The sequence below is a fragment of the Buteo buteo genome, unplaced genomic scaffold, assembly GCF_964188355.1.
Source record: "Buteo buteo unplaced genomic scaffold, bButBut1.hap1.1 HAP1_SCAFFOLD_113, whole genome shotgun sequence".
NCBI classification, from domain to species: Eukaryota; Metazoa; Chordata; class Aves; order Accipitriformes; family Accipitridae; genus Buteo; species Buteo buteo.
The window spans coordinates 1,716-19,703 of record NW_027439277.1 but is presented as its reverse complement, the minus strand read 5'-3'; the positions used below and the strand labels follow the sequence as shown (position 1 = coordinate 19,703).

The window sequence follows — 17,988 nt, the reverse complement described above, 5'->3', positions numbered from 1 at the left end:
TTTTTTCCTTTCCTCCCTTGTACCCCTGATACTGAAAAGCCGGTCGAAGAAACTCCCTAAGACTCACTTTGGAGTTTTAGAAAGCAGGCATTCTTCATTGCAGCGCTGGCTGCACGGGGGATAGTTCCACCTAGCGTGCATGCCACAGCTTTAGCACAAACAGGTTATACAGAATAACTAATTGCATGTTAATCAGATTAGTATACATATACATAAAAACGACGGCAACCGATTATCATAGTACTGCCTACGTCCGATCACGTGCAATGAAGGATCCATTTGAGACGAAGGGCTGCTTTTGCAACCACCGACCCATCTGAAGTTCTTGCTGGCTGTCCTCGAAGTCTTTATTCTTGTCCTTGTTCTTTGATCTTGAAGCTTAACGCAGGTTCAATCACACGTGGTCAGTTTCAGCATTGTTCTCATCCAGCGTACAGGAACATCTAGTCATAAGAGCAAAGAACTGCAAAACTTAGGAGTACCTACCTCTGCTAGTCGATTGCTTGGCTATACTTTTGTCTATTGTTTCAATCGTAGTGTTAGTGTAAGATTTCTAATAATTATTTACCAAATCTCACTTTTGCAGTCACCTAGCAGCAAACCAGTTTCCACAGCTGGTACAAAATATTAAAACCATCCCAATATTTAGACGTGCCATACAGAATGTATGGAAATAGGCTATCAGAGGTGTCCGAGGGGCAGAGGGAGCGCCGGGGGGCGCCCCGAGCCCCAGAGCAGACTCGCTGGCAGGACTCGATAGGCACGCGACTGACTGAATAAACGCTGGCCGCCCGTCCCCTTTGCCCTCCGGGCTGCGTTTGCGCTCCCTTTGCACGAGTGGAGGGGCCGTGAGGGAGCCCAGGGGAGGAGGAGGTGAGGCGCTGGGGGGGTCGGGCCGTGTCCCCCCTGTTCCTGCTGGGCTCCAGCTGTTGCAAATATTCCGGTAAAGAAATCAAAATTTAATCACATAGAAGAGTTAGGTTTGATTAAGAAGTAAAATTGTGAAGCATAACGTATAGGATCGTTAAGTTTGAAACGTAGCCATAGAAACTTTAGGAGGAGCTGTGTTACGCGTGACTCTAGGAACCTTAATATTGTTAAAGTTTGAAAGAGCTAACCCTAGAAACCTCACCAGGAAGTTACTGGTTCTCCTACCTTCTGTTTCAGGAAACTAAGGAAACCGTCGGGGACGCCAGTTTGCTGCTTGGAAACCCCCTTACCCTTCCCATCTCCATTTGAGGATCGAAGATGCCAGTCAGCAGAGCTAAGTGTAACTGACCAATGATTGTTTTTAAATAAGAATATTGATAAGGTTATATAATCAAAGGACCGATCATTATAAAGGTTAAATTTAAGAACGAGCATAGTATGCATTTTTACGGAAGGAGCTTAGGTAACAATGACCTGACAGGAAAAGTCTGTAAAAACTGATGGATTTTGATACTAAGCGGGACACGCCTTTGGAGGAGCGATCCCCCGTGTCCCCAGCGCTGCGATAAACAAAGTGCCCGCTGCTTAACTTCAGGTTGGTGTTAAGGAGTTTTATTCCGGATTTCGGGAACGGTTTTGGCGACCCAGATGGGACCTTGCGAGTGAGACTGGACGAGATCGAGTGTCGATCGAACTCCGGCCGGCACCGAGGTATTCTCGTGGAGAACCGTCACCCTCGACTCGCAAAGCTCCTCGCAGCGTTCCCTGGAAAAAAAGGTAAGGCGCCGCTGCTTTGGAATTTGTTTGGAAAGCCTGCCCGTGAGGCGCGGCGAAAGCTTCGCAGGGTTGGGGCTTGGAGGGTACCCGTCTGCAGTGGAAGCCTAGGCGTCTGCCCGTAAGTCATAAGCGAAAGCTATTGCTGGGTTGGACTTTGTGTATTATTTGGGACAACTGTCATTTGCATTTGTTTGGTATTTGGTATTTGAATGTATAGAAGTATAAAGGCATCAGCAAAATTGTTTAAGAATAAGAGTGCAGGAAATGGAACCGCTGATGAAAAGTTACCAAAACCATCACCGTTGGGACGTTTATTGGCACATTGGGGTGAATTGCAGGAAAAATGGTAAACAAACAGAACTTTGAGTTACAATACTATATTGCAATTACTGTTGTTTTGTAGGAGAGAGAGAGTAAATGGAATAAAGTGCCATAGGTAGATTTGTTCTTTTTAAGTGAACGTATCTGACGGGGAGTCTCCCAGCAGAACCTCTGGTTACAGCTAAACCGGGAGAACAGAAAATGGAATTTGAATTGACACTAGAGTCACCTTTTCAGTTTTAAATACCTTAGAGGGAGAGTTAAGTTTTGAAGAAATTGGTGGTGTCGGTGCAACAAGTGAACGAGAAACTAGACCCTTCTTTAAATCTTTAACAATGAAATTAGGAAAGCAATGGGTCACTCAGCAGTTTTTGTATGTGCCAGATTCTCCTAAAACCCTGTTAAGGAGAGATCTATTTGAGAACTTAGAGGCAGAAGTTAAATTAAAAAATGGAGAGATTAAAACTTCAATTCCAGAAACTAAACGTATCAAAGCAGTGGCTTTGTTGTTAACAGGATGGTTACCGAAAGCAGAAGATTATACCAGTCAAAGTCTAATGCTGTAATTCCAATCGTCTGGACTGGGAAGTTCCTGGTAAATCCAAAAAGCAGAACCTGTGAGAGTTGATTTAAAGCCAGGATGGAATCCGGTAAGAATGAAACAATACCCCCTAAGACCGGAAAGTCGGAAAGGGTTAGCAATGGTAATACAAACATTTTTAAGATACAAATTGTTAATAGAATGCGAATCCAGATATAACACCCCGATCTTGCCTGTTAAAAGGCTAATGAAAAAGATGGTAGATTAGTTCAAGACCTCCTCAGAGCAATAAATCAAATAGTACAAGATATTCATCCAGTAGTAGCAAATCCTTATACTTTGTTAGCAACCCTAACGGAGAAACAAGAATGGTTCACAGTGTTAGACCGAAAAGATGCCTTTTTCCGTATTCCCTTGGATCCCAGTAGTCAAGAGGTTTTTGCTTTGGAATGGGAAAATCCTGAGACTGGGAGAAAAACACAATATACGCGGACAGTCTTGCCTCAAGGCTTTAAGAATAGTCTTACCATTTTTGGAAATCAATTGGCACGAGAATTAGAGATTTGGAAGAAAGAAAATAATCAAGAAATCTTGCTGAAATATATGGATGATCTGTTAATTGTAGCTGAGACGGAAGAACAATGCACAAAGCTAACTATTAACTTTTTGAACTTTTGGGGAATCGGTGGATATCGAGCGTCAAAAGAAAAAAACCCAAATAACCCAGAAAGAAGAAACTTATTTAAATGAGTTTTAAAATCCTAAAAGGACAGAGACAATTGGGAACTGAGAGAAAAGAGGCAATTTGTCGTCTCCCCGAACCTAAGACGAAAAAAATTAATGACGAGCGTTGCCGGGAATGGTCGAGTGGTGTCACCTGTAGATTATAAATTGTGGCTTGCTGGCCCGACCTTTATAGGAGCAGCTCAAAACCTCAAACGATGGATTGGACCGATGCCGAGAAAGCTACTTTCCAAGAACTGAAACAGGCTGTAAGAGGGGTGCCAGCCCTAGGCCTGCCAGATCTCACAAAGAAGACACTTGAACTTTTTGCTCGTGAAAGAAGAGGTATAGCTCTGGGTATCCTGGCCCAATACGTAGGGCCAAGTGGGCGAGCTGTGGCCTACTGCTCGAAGCGATTAGGTAATGTGAGTCTGGGATGCTCTGGTCGTCCGAGAGCCGTCGCTGCAACTGTGCTACTGATCCAGGAAGCTCGTAAGTTCACCTGAGGACAAAGGATTAGAGGACAAAGGATTACTGTACGTTTCCCATATGATAACTGTTGTGCTAAAACAGAGAGGGGGGCATTGGGTATCCCCTAGCAGGATGCTGAAATACCAAGTGGTGTGGCTGGAACAAGATGATGTTTACCTAAACGCTACTACCACCGTTAACCCTGTTGCGTTTTCAACAACCGATCAAGTTAAAGGAGGAGAACTGGAACGTGACTGCTTGCAGACAATCGAAAGAGTTTACTCCAGCTGACTGGATCTCTGAGATGTGCCGCTAGAAGAAACAGATTGGGAACTGTATGCCGACGGAAGCGGTTCCATCTGTGAAGGAAAACGTTTATCAAGATAGACAATAACTACTGAGGAGGTAATTGTGTTGCCAACTTTGCCTTCGACGATATCTGCCCAAAAGGCTGAATTGATAGCTCTCATTCGAGCTCTGGAACTAAGTCAAGGAAAGCGAGTCAACACTTTTGGACAGACTCAAAGTATGCTTTTGGAGTAGTACGTGCGCATGGAGCGATACGGAGAGAAAGAGGACCGTTGCCCGCGCAAGGAACCACCATTCAGCACGCAGAACAAATACTGAAATTGTTAGAAACCATTCAAAAACCAACAGCAGTCACGATAATGCACTGTAAAGCACATCAGTTAGGTAAGACCGGTCCGAACGCAGGTAACCGACTGGCCGATAAAGCTGCTAAAGAGGCTGCGGAAAAAGGCATCCTAGCACTAGTTCCAGAGAAAAGTATAAAATTGCCTAAAGAAACTCCAAATTATAACGAAAAAGATGAAGAATTAATTATTAGATTGCAGGCTAACAAAATGAAACAGGATAGGCTGTAACACCGACAGGTCAAATAATAGTCCCACCCACAATAATAAGAGAAATTGCCCGAGCTGAACATCACAAAGTATATCGGGGAACAGAAAGTGAAATACGACAAAGATTGTTTAAACAATTAGAAGCGGATGTGAAATTTATATATAAAAATGTCCCCGAATCAGTAATAAGATCATCTTTGGGATTATGAAATAAGGAAATTTTTTAGGAGAATATTAGCAAATTGACTTTATAGAATTGCCTTGAAAAGAAGGATCTATCCTAGTTTTAGTTGATATCTTTACTGGGTGGCCCGAGGCTTTCCCTTGTCGCACCGAGAAAGCAAGGGAAGTAGTCAAAGTCTTGCTCAAAGAGATAATACCAAAATGTGGGGTGCCTGTAAGAATGTCATCTGACAATGGCCCTCATTTTATAGCAAAGATTATGAGACAAGCTGAGCAAAGTATTATCTATAGATTGAGACTATCACACCCCATACAGACCACAAGCGGGGGGGGGGGGGGGGAAGAGAGGGAGGGGGGGAGAGAGAGAGAGAGAGAGAATGAACTATACCCTTAAGCAACAGTCGAGTAAAATTTGTCAGGAAACCTCACTCCTCACGTGGGTTAAAGCATTACCCATGGCTCTATTAAGAATCAGAGTATAGCCAGAAGAGAAAGAAAATTTAAGTCATTATGAAATGTTTTATGAAAGACCATATCAAGAGTCCTATGTTCTGAGTATCTTGAGTGCCTTTGGAGATAGGTTTTTAAAAGGTGTTATGATTTCTTTAAGCAATTCTTTTCAAGAACTTTGTCAGTATGTCTCCACAGCTGGACCCTTAGAATTGGACGTAGCAGCGCATCCCTTCCGACCAGGAGATTGAATGTATGTAAAATCACTGAGAAGTGGAAAGGACCGTATCGAGTCATTTTAACAACCCTTATAGCGGTAGAGGTCTGGGAGAAGAACCTTGGCTTCATTATTCAAGAATAAAGAAAGCACCAACAAGAAATTGGAAGTCTAAAGAAACTGGCCCTTTAAAACTGAAAATCTATAAGTAAGTTTCACATTATCTATTTGGGAAAACAGCTGTGTAAAGTTTATACTATTGGGGTTGCTATTAGGAATATTGTCGAGGGCAATAATCTTTTTGTGTGTTTAGAGGGTGTATGTATTTTTTTTTGAGGGGTTCCAAACATGAGATAAACAAAATGAAACAATTATTGTTTGAGCTGTGTTAATCTTGATATTAACCGTTTTTGTAATTTGGTTTAAAAAACCAAAAATCTAGTTTTGTAACTGATTCAAAGTTTTGTAAAGACACAAAATTGAACCTCAGTAACAGCCTGCCTTCCGATTCCAAAGTCCGATGAAAATCTAGTTCCGTGGAGAATACTGACATTGAATTTAACCAAAACTTGAGAAAAGATGCAGAACAATGAGAATCATTTTAGCAAATTAAATGGGATGGATTTAAAAGGCAATTATTTTTTTTAAATTTGAAAGAAGGAATTAGAGCGTTGTGAATTATAACATTACCAAACCATCCACCTCATGGACAAAAGAATTAATTTACTCGCCCTTCGGGAGAAACTTGTACAGGCAGCCCTTGGGGCTGTCAGTTGCCAAAACCGTAGCGACAAGTGCAGGAAGGAACTTGGGATCATATTTAAAATATAAAACGATGTTTAGAATTTCCTGGAGTTCCAGGATCCTTGTTAGAGCCACCCAGAGTCGGGACCGTCTATGGAAATTTAGACTGGTTTAGACAACCAGAGAAAAATCACACATCCTAAACAGAGCTGAATGAAGGTTTATACTTGCAGCTCCTCTGACCCCAAACTCCAACGACTTTCTCTAGTAGCTAAAGCTCTCAGATGGGGATGTGTTTGTAGAAAGTATAATAATATTTTACATGATCTTTGGTCGCCTCTTAATAACGGAAAACATTTAGCTTGGAGTTGACTGTATTAAAGGACAGGTGAAAAGTTCAGGGTTAACTGTTTGGGTGACTAGTGATGATATATGATCCACTCACCTTTTCATGAAGGAGAAAGGCAAATCGTGGACTTCAGCCTTAATAACTCTCTCCTCTCTCTGGAAGAAATCTCCCTTGTGGCCTCGCTGGTGGACCCGGGTAAATGGAAAAGATGATACCTGGCAATCGCCAAGTCTTAGAACTAAAATAAGATGGGTATTCAAATCTGTATTTTGACCCCAGTTAACACCCCTTCCAAATGAGATGACTCTTGCCACCTTTCATTCAATCGAGGAAGTGCCTGCTGCTTAACTTCCCATGGGTGTTGAGAAGTTTTGTTCCGGGTTTCGGTCCCCCAGCTGCGGGCCGGGGCTGGAGGAGCCGCAGGTGCGGGCAGTGAGGCTGCTGGGGCCGTCCCCTCCCTGGAAAGGGGGGGCTGCCGGGGGAGGGGCCGGGGCGGGGCCGGTGGGAGCCGAGGCAGGAGCGGAGCGGAGCAGTGGCCGGGCTGCGGCTGCCCCTCGGGAGAAGGTGAGCGGGGCCGGGCGCCCCTCGGACGGCGAACGTCGGAGGCGGGGGTGGCCCGGGGGAGGTGGGGGCCGCCGGTGCAGAGGCCGGGGGGGAGCCCTGGGGGCTCACAGGGGGCTGGGACCACGTGCGCGCGGGGGGGGGGGTGGGCTCACAGGGCGGCTGGGAGCAAGTGCGCGCGGGGGGGGGGCTCACAGGGGGGCTGGGAGCAAGTGCACGCGGGGGGGGGGGGCTCACAGGGGGGCTGGGAGCAAGTGCGCGCGGGGGGGGGGGCTCACAGGGGGGCTGGGAGCAAGTGCGCGCGGGGGGGGGGGGGGGCTCACAGGGGGGCTGGGAGCAAGTGCGCGCGGGGGGCGGGGCGCAGGGCGGCTGGGACCACGTGCGCGCGGGGGGGGGAGTGCGCTCACAGGGCAGCTGGGAGCAAGTGCGCGCGGGGGGGGGGGGGGGGGCGCAGGGCGGCTGGGACCACGTGCGCGCGCGGGGGGGGTGCTCACCGGGCCCCGTGGCGGGGCTGCGCAGCCGGCCGGCGGGTTCCGGGGAAAGCCCCGAGGAGGACGGCGGGGTCTGTGTGGGACGCACGGAGCGGCGGCGGCGGCCGCTGCCCGGAGCCGGAGCCGGGCGGGGGGGTGCCGCGCCGCGCCGTGCCGGAGCCGGGCGGCGAAAGCGCGCCGGAGCTGCCCGGAGCGGCGCTGGGGGCTCGGCGGGAACTGCGGCTGCGCCGGCGTGGGGGTGGGCGGAAACGGAAGCGGCTTCCCCTCGGGGTCAGGCAGCAGGGCGGGCTGCCTCCCGGGGCATGCCGGGAGCTGTAGTTTTCGCGGACTCGGCGGCCGGGCGGCAGCGTGGCTCTCGGGCGCGGCGTAGTCCTTGCTGCCGCCGCGGCCCCCGGAGTCCGACCAGGTCAGACGCAGGAGCGTTGCCGGTTTCGTGTGGTTTTCCGCGGGCTTCCCGCTGCACCCGCTCCCCGACCAGCCGTGCGGACGCGCGACCCGGGCGCATGCGCCGTCCTGCGCGTGGGGCAGCCCGGCGTTCGCTCGTCGGCTCCGGCCCCTCCGGCGCATGCGCGGTGTCCGGGTGCAGCGTGGTGGCGCGCAGGGCGCGGGTCTGGGCGGCAGCGGGCGAGCGCCGGGACCGCGGGTGAGGCGAGCGATCCCCTCTGGCGGGGGCAGGGGCGGGGGCGGGGGGGTGCCTCCTGCCCGCTGGCCGCCGGGCGCTGGCGGGACGGGAAGCTGCGAAGCGGCCGCCGCGGCAGGCTCCCGGTCCGCCGGAGGCGAGCCGGGCCAGGGCAGCGCCAGGCAGTTCCCCGAGAGCCGATAGAAGGGAAGAGGGGACGGAGGCGGGCACCCCCCAGGCGCGGCCAGCGGGCGCCTCCCCGAGTCGCCGGAGCTCCCCCGGCGCCTTCCCCCGGCCCCGCTCGGCCCGTGCGGCTGCCCCCAGCTCCAGCCCCTCCCCTGAAGCCTGTGCTGTAGCCGCAGGCAGCCCCCGAGCCCTGTCGTGAGGGCAGCAAGCTGGCCCTCCCATGTTCTCGAGTCTCCCTGAACGTGGGTGCCGTTAGCAGCGGCGCGGGGAACGAGCGGCGTCTGCGGAAGCCCCTGCGGAAGGAGGGGCTCTGGCCAGGGTCGAGCTACAGTAATAACGGTCACTGCTGCCTCTTTCCCTCTCCCAGAGGTCACGCTGTGAGTGCGGTTGTCTGTTCGTCCCCGGGGATGCCGTTGACTGCAGCAGCCTCAGGCTCGCGTGGGCTGTCTCTGCCTGGCCTCCCTCTCCTCGTGGCGCGGGAGCACAGAGGGACAGGCGGAGCGCTTGCTGGCTGTGGACGGGAGCTGCTGAAGCTGGAGAGGCCACAGAAAAGTAAAGAAGAAGAAACGGAAGGCCATCTGTCTGGCAGCTGCCTCCCGCTGCAGGCAAGAGAGAGCCTGCCTCTCTGGGTGTGGGAGGATCCCTCCTCATAGTCCGCAGCAGGTCAGGCTGCCAGGGTCTGTATGCATGACCAGCAGCGCGGTACGGCCACGTAGTGAGCGAGCGAGCGAGGCTATGTGTCTAGGAGGCCTCATCTCGTAAGAGCCGCGAGACGCTCGCGTGTTCCGTTATGTGGAGGAGAGCCAAGCGACTGGAGTTACAGAAGAGGAAGGGAGGAGAGAAGGAGAAAGAAGCGTCTGCACTGGCAAGGTCTCCTGGCAGCTCCAAGAGCGAGAGCTGTGGTGAGTCCTGGGCCTCCGGGGCCCTGTCGCTCCTCTTGTGCCTCCCGGTCCCTCCCTCCCTCCCCCTCTCCTGACCCCCTCGCTTTCTCTTGCTGCTGTGACTTTTTTTTTTGTTTGTTTGTTTTTTATTATTTTTATTTTGCTTCCCTGTACCTCTCCTCTTCTGTCTATTCTCTTGTCCTGCTCCCTCTTCCCCCCCCCCTTTCCTTCGACTGCCCCCCTTTCTTTTTCTCTCTGCGTTCTTGTCCTGCTCCCTCTCCCTCTCCCCGCCCCCCCCCCCGCCCCGTCTTTGTCCTGCAGCCAGTCGCTGTTTTTTCCTTTTCCATCTCCTTGTCCTGATCTGCATCCGCCTCTTTCCCCGCCTCCCAATTTCTCTGGCCTGTTCCCCTAGTGTTCTTTTCCTCTCCGTACCTGTACGTGTCGCTCTGTGTCCCTGCCTTCCTATCTCTCTTCTTCCTACTTTCTGTTTCTGTCTCTATCCCTTTGTCTTGCTCGCCGTTGCTGTTTATTTTTGTCATTCTGGATCTCACTGTCCCCGTCCTCCTTCCTGTTCATCTCTTACTCTCTGCGACCCTTTGTGCTGCTTCCTGCCCCTTTTTTTATTCACCCTCCCTCTCTCTGCAGGGCTCCTGATACCTCTCTTTCTAAATTTCCCAACCCCCTGTGCTTCTCACGCGCACGCTCTCTCTCTCTCGTTGTCATTGTTCTTGTCTGTCGCGCTGTCTTGCTTCCTGTCCCGTCGTTTCTCGCTGTATCCCTTTGTCCCGCTCCCTGCTCGTATTCGTATTCCTCTCTGTCCTGAGGACCGTCCCAGTTTTTGATCTCCGTCCTGCCGCTGTCCTGATTTTTCCTTCTCTGCCATGTTCCCTGTCCCTCTTTCTGTCTCTTTTTCTCTGTCCCTGCTGCTTATTTCTCCACCTCTGTCCAGACCCCTGTCCCTTCCCCCCCCCGCCCTGTTTGCTGTCCCTCTGCCTTGCTTTCTTTCGCTACCTTTTCTGTCTGTCTTTCTCTGCCCCGTTCCCTCTCCCGCCCTTTCTAACTGTGTCCCCCTGTCCAGCTAGCTGTCGCTTCTTTCTTTTTTCTGTTCCTCAGTATTTTTTTCTTTTTCCGTATCTCTCTCCCACTGCCCATCGCAGTTGGTTTTTTCCCCTCCGATGCTGGCCTGCTCTTTGTCCCTTTTGTCTGTCTCCTCTCTGTCCTTCTGTCATGCTCCCTGTGTCTATTGAATCCCTTCATCTCTGTCCTGCAGCCCGTTGCTATTTTTTTTTTCCTCTTCCGTCCCTTTGTCCTGCTCCCCATCCTTGTCTCTCTTTCCCTTGGTTCTGCCTCCCGTCCTTTTTTCCTTTCTTTCTCCATCTCTCTGTCCTGCTCCCTATCCCTCCCGCGCTCTCTCTGTTTCTGTGTCCTTCTCCTTGCCTTTCCCCACGGTCTCTGTCTTGTTCCCTCTTTGGTTTTCTTGTTTTCCGGGTGGCTTGGCCCGGCTACCCGCGGGGGTGCTTCGGCTGGGGGGTTTGGGGTGGGGGCCTGGCCGTGCCGCTGGTGGCGGGGAAATAAAGCCTGAAACGGCAATCGTGAAGCGACGCCCTGCCTGTGCTGGGGCTGCCCCGCAGAGGCGTGGGGCCGGGCCCTCCGCAGGTCCCGAGCACTCCCCGAAACTACGTGTGGGGCCCCGGGGGTGCAGGGCTGTGGGGTGGCTACGCTCGGCGTCGCCCGTGGGCACTGCAGGGTCAGAAATGGAGAACAAGTTTTCCGTTCCTGGGGCTTGACAACAGGCTCGCGTGGCTGATTTGGGGGCTCGGAAACAGACCGAGCTGCGCAGCTTTGGGCCCAGAAACAGAGGTCCGGCCCTGCGTGTTTGGGCCTTGAGAACAGGCTCAGCGGCCGGGTTTTTTGGCTCCCAAATGGGCCCCGAGTCAGCTGGTGTGGGGGCCAAAAGCGGGAGCCGGCTTGGCTGGTTTTGCAGGCGGGTGGGAGGGTGTTGGGGGCTGCGGGGGGAAGCGGGGGGCAGGCAGGGTGCGTGGTCCCTCCCCGGAGATGGGGGTCTGGTTGCGTCGGACGCCGAAGTTCGGGAGGCCGGCACGCAGCAGGCCGAACTCAACATCTGTGATGGTCTGCGGGGGGGAAAGGTGCTTTTCAGACCCCACGTGCCCTCTTTGAGTCCAGCTCTTCTTTCTGCGCCGCTCAGAATAGTCGTCAAGTAATTAATCGCCCAAACTAATGGATATTTACTTGGCGTGTAACTCTGATGTTTAATCCTAACGCTCCAGTTTTGACAGCAGTTGATAGATAACCTTATGGAAAGCCCAGACCGTTGCACATAGCTGGAGCTTGTAAGGAGAAGCAGCTGAAATCAGCCGGAGCTTCAGTGCGGAGCTGGGGCTTCAAGGAGCCAGAACTGTAGCAAGCGGGAGCTGGAACGAGGCGGGGTGTCCGCTGTCTGGAGCGTGCATTAGCCAGAGGCAAAAGTACCTGCAGCTGTAACGAGCAGGAGGCGCGATTAGCTGGAGCGTCTTTTCGCTGGGGCGTCTGTCGGCCGGACCGCGCTCCCAGCACGGCCGAAGAGCGGCCGGGCGCAGGCAGGGCTGTCCGCAGCAAGCAGCTCCGAGCAGCAGGGAGGCGAGTTGTCCTTCTGCCAGCGGGGAGCCCGGCCTCTTCCCTCGGGCATGCAATCCACGCCACGCTCCTCTCTCTGCGTGGAGTGTCTCTCCTGGTCCGTTCCCGCGGGCAGAAGCGAGGTGGGGGTCCCCCGGCTCACCTGGGGCAGCCCCCCCCGCGAGGGGACGCGCGCGAGGTGTCGTCATCCCCTCGGTACCGGGCAAAGGGGAGAGAAACCGGCCGGCGGGAGCTCCTGGGGTGCAGAGCCCTTCCGGCAGAATCCTCCCCTGCCTTTTCACCGTTGGCTGGGTGTGACAAGCAGGTTCATTTCTTTGTCTCCTCTTCTCCCAGTGTCACCTTCCGCGTCGCACGAAGAAAATCCTGTGTGGTTAATTCCGCTTGCTGCTCAGGTAATCGCACGTATCGGGCTGGGGGGGCGGAGAGAAACACTTGCGAGTTCGAGGGCACTACAGGTGCTCCACGTTAAACCCACAGGGAAGGCAAATTTGCTGCTAGTGCAGAAAAGACGATGGAAAAATTGCTGTTAACAGATCGCGCCCTGTTCCTGAACTGGTCCCTTGATGTGTTTTTGTTTCAGGGGAAAGAATGAAATTTCCTGTCTGGTAAATTCAGAGCTGCCTGTTAGCTTCTTCAGGGTCGAGTGTTTCTCTTCTCTCTGTTCATACTGATTTTTATGGGCAAGTTGGAAATAGCCTTTTACTTTTTTATGTATAACTGAATTTTTAGGAATATGTGGTGTCCCTGTAGTTCATTTTTGAGCACCTAGATGCCAGTAGAAATGTAATGAGTGAAACGTGATGGGAACTGGTACTTAAACTTGATTTTTATTTGGGTTTTTTTTTTTTCCTTCCCCATTAAGAGTGTTGACGGCATGTTGTCCCGTGGGACAATCCCCATTCCGTTCAGCGGAGTCTTCAGTCTAGGACTTTTAAGTGAAAAAGTTTGTCCTTCCAAAAAGGGACTAGTCATTCCTGGGACCGAGGCATAGACTTGCAAGGAGAGTCGCTTAAGTACGTGATCGGAATGAAAGCCAACTTCCAGTTGACGTTGCTGCTGTTGGTCTTTGCTTTCATTGATTTCTCCACCGCTCCCTCGTGGTTGGGAGCTCTGAATTGTAATGTTTTTCAGTCTCTAACACATTTCCACCCCCCCCCACCCCCCCAAAAAAAGGAGAGGCAGTGTCTAAAAGTTAATTAGTTTCCTCACAAATGCGTGAGTAAATAAAATGTGAGTTATGATGATTAAAACCATAGAAATGACACCAGTCTTGCAGATCTGGACTATTTCTGAACAGGCATTCATCACACGCAGAAGTCGTCAGGGTACGGATCACCTGCGCTTCGTGCTCTGACAAGACAAAATGCTGAGGCAGGGATGAGCTCTGAAAGAAGAAGGAAAAAAAAAAAAAAAAAGAAGGATACAGGGTCACGGTTTTGTTTTGTTGTTGTTTGGTTTTAGAGAGTGCAATATTGACTGGTGCCAGCCTGCAGAGCTCTTCTGCTGCCTGACCTCTCCTTCTCTTTCATGGCTGTAATTGTCGTTTGGATAACTGTAGAAGAGCAATTAAGTTACTTGCCTCTGTGAATGTGCTGGTAATACCAGGAAGGCAAATGCTTGAACCAGTAGTGAATAACTGGGCGACGAGTAGAATTTCTGAAGGAAGAACAGCAGCAGCAACAGGAAGCAAATAGCAAGTGACCAAAAACTTGCGTGTGTCAAACGCATCAAAGCTTTCTTGCCGAATGTTGTTTGGCAATATGTTCCAAATGGCTTTTTTGGTAAACGTAAATTTTCAGGAAGTTCAGGGCTGCGTGTGGCAAAACGCGTCCCTCTGCTTACGCGTCCTGCTACGTAAATAGCATGGGTCAGCGGCAAGTCCGGTGGCAGGGCTGCTGTTCCCTACTCTCGACGTTGCCGTAGTAGTGTTGCGGTATTTAGACCTTCACGGACGGGCTGAGGAACGGAAGGAGAATGCCCGTTTTCTGTAAGGGCTCAGAATGCCGACCCTTTTCTCTGCCTGCCGCTCCCCTGTGCGTGAGATGAAGCTGTTTTGTTTTTCTCCCTTGTTCCTGGTCTAAATATTTCTGGAGCTGTTGCTGCTGCGGGTTTGCAATTGGTGTTACTGCGTTTTTGTCGCGTTCTGGCGATGGGTCGTTTCTGCTGTGGCGAAGTGTCGCGATACGGTTTTCAGTTTAAAGCGTCAGAAACTACGTTCACCGAAACCGGTAACTCGCGGCGTAGGGGAAACCGATCTGGCGCGTGCAGCTGTGCTCGCAGGGATGCTGGGTGGCTCCTCATCAAAACGGCAGGCTGTGTGCGTGGACATCCGTAGGGTTGCGCTCTGGGTCCGAGAGCGTTAGCGTATTTTTGCTGTTGGAAGATGGAATGGAGCGTGTGCCTGTTAAATCTCAGGGCGGTCAAAAGCTAGGAGGGACCCTGAGCGGGTTTGGTGGCACAACTGCGGTTTTAAAAGATCTTGCCCGTTTGGAGCAACGGCCTGGAAAAAATGATTCTTTTTTGCAACGAGGCAGTTCACAAGGACAGATGCGTTGCTGTGCTCTTTAGCAAAAATACTCAACTTGGGACGTATAGGGTGATGAAGCCTCGGCTATACTAAGGCTTGAGAAAATGTAGGTAGGTCTCTATGTCTGTCACCTGCGTGTATCTAGGAAAGTGAGTTCTAGTGAAAGTAAAGTTGCCGATGAGTCAAAAAAAGAAAGGAAAAAAAAAAGGGCGCGGTTGTCTGAAAAATGCAAAAGCTCTAGTGGCCTGTGTCAACAACTGTACCGTAGATGACGCAAAAATACTTTTTCCTCCGCTCAGTCGTACTGTCTTCACAAACCTTCACAAAAAAAAAGGGCAGCTTTGGGTTCCTACCCAGCTTTGTGCTAATGTTTTTTTTTTCTTCTCTCAGCTGGATGTCAGCTGGCACCGTTTCGCCGTGGTTGCCCTTTCTTCTGCCGTGACGGTACGAGACGGATGGAAAGATTCCGTAGTGGTCTGCATTTGAAGAATATTTTTTATTTGAAGAGCAAAATAAAGAGGATCCAGCCAGCAGCTGCAGACAGGAGATAGCCTGCCTCTCCAGGTGAGGATGGATCCTTCTTAGTGTAGTCCTCAGCAGATCCGATCACCAGTGTGCACGGCAGGGTCTGTATGTGTAACCAAAACCACAGTACAGTCATGTAATGTGTGTGTGCATGTGAGGCTGTGTTTCTAGGAAGCCTCATATTGTAAGAGCTGTAAGGCACCAATCTATTCTCTTGGGTGGATGACAGTCAAGTGACTGCAGCTACAGAGGAGGAAGGGAGAGGGAGAGAGAGAGAAAGACAGACATGTGTGAACTGTCAGATTCTCTCAGCAGCTCCAAGAGCGGGAGGTACAGTGAGTCCTGGACCCCTGGGGCTGTGTTACCCCTCTTCTGCATCCCAGTCCCTCCCTGCCCTCACCTCTTTCTCTCACTGCTTTAATTTTTTTCTTTTTTCTTCCTGTACCTCTCCCTCTCTTGTTTTCTAAGTCCCTCTCTTTCTCTGTTGTTCTGCCTTTCTGTTTTCTTTTTCTCTCTGCACTTCTGACCTGTCCCATCCCTCTTTTTTTATCCTCTGTTTCTGCCCTGCAGCCCATCACTACTTTGTCTTTCTCCATCTATCCGTCTGTCTTCTTATGCCAATCTTGTTAATTCCTCCCTGTCTGCCCTTTAGCCCTTCACAATCCCCGCTGCTCTCACCTGTCTGATGCTGTGTCTCTATTTTTAAATTCCTTTCTCTGCCCTGTATTCTGGATACACTTTTACTTTCTTAGATTCTCTTATTCCAGGTCCCTGTCCCTATGTTTTAACTTCTTCCCTCACTGTCCCATAGCCCATTTTTGTCTTTATTTTTCTCTCTCTGTCTGGTTCCCTGTCCCTATTCTTTATTTCCCCCCTCTCTCCCCTTTAGATCATCAGTGGTTTTGATATTTCTCAGTCTCTCTCATCTACCTCACTGTCCCCCTTTTTAATTCTTTCTTCTGCCCTATGGCTCATCACTAATATTTGTTTTTCTCCATCTCTCTGTCTGGTATCCTCTCCCTTTTTATTAGTTCCTCCTCTCTGTTCTGTAGCCCATTGCTATCCCCCCCAGCCCCCCGCCGTCTCTCTCTGTCTCCCTTTCCCTACTTTTCAATCCCCCCTCTTTGCCCTGTAGCCGATCACTGCTGTAGTGAGTTTGTGTGGCAAGCTGGGGCAGGGGAGTGGGCAAGGGCTGCAGGGGTGGGTTCTGTGAGAAGACAGCAGGACTTGTCCCCATGTTGGGCACAGCCAGTTCCAGCTCCAAGATGGAGCTGCTACTGGTCAAAGCTGAGCCAACCAGCAACGCTGGTAGCACCTCTGTGATATTTAAAAAGGGCTAAAAAAATGCTGTGCAGAAGCTGTCAGTCCTGCAGACACCACAGTCAGTGAAGAAGGAAAAGGAGGAGGTGATCCAGGTCCTAAAGCAGATTCCCCTGCAGCCTGCAGTGAAGACCATGGTGACACAGGCTGTCTACCTGCAGCTCACAGAGGTCCATGGCAGAGCAGATATCCACCTGCAGCCGATGGGGGACCCCTTGCCAGAGCAGGTGGGTGCACCCAAAGGGGAGGCTGTGACGCTGTGGAGAGGAGTCCACACTGGAGCAGGTTTTCTGGCAGGACCTGTGGCCCCATGGGAGTGACACCACACTGGAACAGAAGAAGAACACGAAGAAGGAAGGAGCAGCAGAGGCAACTTGTGATGAACTGACTGCAACTCCCCGCTCCCTCTCCTCCTGTGCTGCTCGGTAGGAGGAGGTAGAGAAGTCAGGAGTGAAAATGAGCCCAGAAAAAAAAAGAGAGGGGTGGGGGGAAGGTGTTTTTCAGATTTGTTCATATTTCTCATTATTTTACTTTGATTTTGATTGACAATAAATTAATTTCCCCAAGTTGAGTCTGTTTTGCCTGTGACAGTAATTGGTGAGTGATCTCTTTGTCCTTATCTTGACCCACAAGCTTTTCTTTTGTATTTTCTACCCTCCTGTCTTGTTGAGGAGGAGTGGCTATCATTATAGAGTGGCTTGGTGGACACTTGTCAGCCAGGCAAGGTCAACCCACCACAGTTTCCTTCTATCAGGCTCCCTGTCCCTGTTTTTTAAATCTTGCCTATGTTACTTGTATGTCATCACTTTTGAAACTTCCTACCTGTCCATCCCTATTTAAATTCTTGCATGTTTCTTAAACCCAGTTGCTTTTAAAATTTTTTTGCTACTTTTCCCTCTCTTTGTCTCCCTGACCTTATTTTAATTTCTCGCCTGTGTTACTTGTACCCTGTTGCTTTCAAAATGTTCTATGTTTCCTTTTATCCATCTCCCTGTCTCTAGTTCTTAACTCTTCCCTCTCTGTCCTGTACCCTGGCACTTCTTACCTTTTCTGTCTGCCTCTCCGTCTGCCTCTCCCTCTGTCTGCTTGTTAGCTCTTGCCTATGTTTCTTGTATGCTGTTGCTTTTTGAAATGTTTCTCTCTACCTGGCTCCCTGTTTCTGTTTTCTAGTTCTTGCTGTTTCTTCTCCTGTATCACTTGAGAATGTTTCCCTGTCTCTTGTCCTGTGTTTATCTTCCTGTCTTGCCAGTCTCTTCCCCTTCTCTCCCCTGCTTCCTATTATTTATTCCTCCATCTCCATCCCTGTTGTTCTGCTCAGTCTCTCTGCTCTTCTCTCTCTACACTGTTTTCCTGCTTCTTGTCCCTCTCCTGTTCCCAGCATCCAATTTCCTGGCTCCCTGTCTTGCACATCTGTGTCCCTCTGTCCTTCCTCCTGCTTTTCTCTTCCCTCTTATCCCCCCATCCTGCTGCCTTTGGGCACTGAGCCTTGTAGCCAACTCACTGCCAGGATTTCTTATATGCATTAATGAATAAATTTTTCCTGTCTCCCTGGATGTGGGTAGGTGCAGGGGCAGGGATGATGTGCTGTGGGGCTTTGGCAATGGCCCCTATTCCTGATGGGCTCCAGCTGGGTCTGGGATGGCCCCAGGTGTGGCCAGTGAGGCTGAGGATGGGG

The 17,988-nt window shown here is 50.9% G+C and overlaps 2 long non-coding RNA genes across 3 annotated transcripts; one reads left to right on the top strand and one right to left on the bottom strand.

The window, feature by feature from the left end:
- Positions 1-1,537: 1,537 nt before the first annotated feature.
- Positions 1,538-7,830, bottom strand: LOC142028042 (uncharacterized). Its single transcript, XR_012649366.1, has 3 exons — positions 7,625-7,830; positions 6,666-6,807; positions 1,538-1,695 (listed from the first exon to the last, which is right to left on the bottom strand). It is a non-coding gene; the product is annotated as an uncharacterized LOC142028042 (long non-coding RNA).
- Positions 7,831-9,166: 1,336 nt separating this feature from the next.
- Positions 9,167-16,878, top strand: LOC142028041 (uncharacterized). 2 transcript variants are annotated; one of them, XR_012649365.1, is made up of 3 exons: positions 9,167-9,328; positions 14,859-15,032; positions 16,328-16,878. It is a non-coding gene; the product is annotated as an uncharacterized LOC142028041 (long non-coding RNA). The 2 variants fall into 2 exon arrangements; XR_012649364.1 differs by lacking the exon at positions 9,167-9,328 and adding an exon at positions 12,274-12,333.
- The last annotated feature ends 1,110 nt before the right edge of the window (positions 16,879-17,988 follow it).